Consider the following 1,608-nt stretch of genomic DNA (forward strand, 5'->3'; position numbering starts at 1 on the left):
AGTGGACAATTATTATTTTGAGAAGAATGCACAGTGCTGAAGGAAAACGTATGAACTATTACGTATCCGTGCAAGATGATGCTCCACTGTACGAGAAAAAAAGGTAAGTCTCAATAATTATCTTTTTGTAAATCATTTATCTTTAATTGTGCATTGCAACCGCGTTAAATTATTTATGTTTTTACAGTGTATTGCAATCTCGTTGTACAGCCCGTATTTTAGGGCGAAGATATGCCTTGACGTCAACGTCTTTTAAGTACTTGGAGATTGGGATCAGCGTAGGACTGGTATTCGCAGTGCAACTAGTCCTCGGTGACAATCGTGGCAATCAATTGGTCTTACACTCGGCAATTTGGGGAGGATTGATGGCAAAACGTGAAGATATTTTACAACTTTTGCAAACAACCGAGGTGTCATCCTCTTCGCTATGGATTCGCGATTTGGCGGTGGAATGCTGCACGATGTATGGCAAGAAACTTTTAAAACTCACATTATCCGGTAACTGCATATACTTGCAACCAGCTACAGTGGAACATTTGTTTACTCTCAAGCATTGCATTGACTATATGTACTCATGGTTATATGAAAATACACACATTGTTAATACAAAATATAGAAATTTTGTAAAAATTCTTCGAGAGAAGAATATTACCGAAACGGATAATGCTATATCGACGATATGTAATAGCATGGACTTTGACGGTGGTTCACTAATCGATTGCGAGCTATTGGCGTGCGCAATGAATAATATTATGTATGAAGCATTGAACAAATAATCTGTATATGTAACACTTTCAAAATATATAAATTGTAATCCCAAGATCTGCTGCTTATTTGTATTACTCCTTTTTTCCCTATTTCATCATATACCACAAATAGTCTTAAAATGTTAGTTGGTCTTTTTGTGGAGCGCAGCGAGTGATGCATAACACGCAAAATCTTGTCGCGGGGGCACAGTGTACGTGCTCATTAGTAATAAGAATATCATGTGTCACATTCTCTTTCTTGCGCATCTAATTGTCAAATGCATACGTTTGCAGAATATTAGAGTTTGCAGCTGTGACTAAAAAAAATCACGCTGCGAAATGCGCAGGGCGGCGCGCACAGCGCGGGCGGCGCGGAAACCACCGGCGAAAACCGCCGCGAAAAACGGTCGCGAAAACCGCCGCGAAAAAACCGCCGCAGATCGGTAAAATGATCTATCGAAAGCAGATAGAAAAATTATATAATACCGATAATTACCGATCATCGATATTATGTAAATGTGACAGTAAAAATTATGTAAAAATATATATATGTTGGTAAAGAAAATTAAGTGTTGTTATATAATATCGGTAATAAATTACCGATCGTCGGTATTATCGGTATTGTGTAATTATATTTTAGTAAAAATTATATGTTGGTAAAAATTATGTAATTAAATGTTATATAATATCGGTAAAAATTACCGACCGTCGGTAACATCGGTATACCCCCAGTTACCGACCGCTGATAACCCCCCTTCCGTGGTGACGTCATGCCTCCCCGGTGACGCAATCCCCCTGACGTTATACCCCCCGGGTGACGTCATACCCCCCGCCCCGGTGACGTCATACTCCCCGCCCCTCA

Source organism: Odontomachus brunneus, unplaced genomic scaffold (genome assembly GCF_010583005.1).
Source record: "Odontomachus brunneus isolate Ranch 3 - 2012 unplaced genomic scaffold, Obru_v1 Obru_scaffold_172, whole genome shotgun sequence".
Lineage (NCBI taxonomy): Eukaryota > Metazoa > Arthropoda > Insecta > Hymenoptera > Formicidae > Odontomachus > Odontomachus brunneus.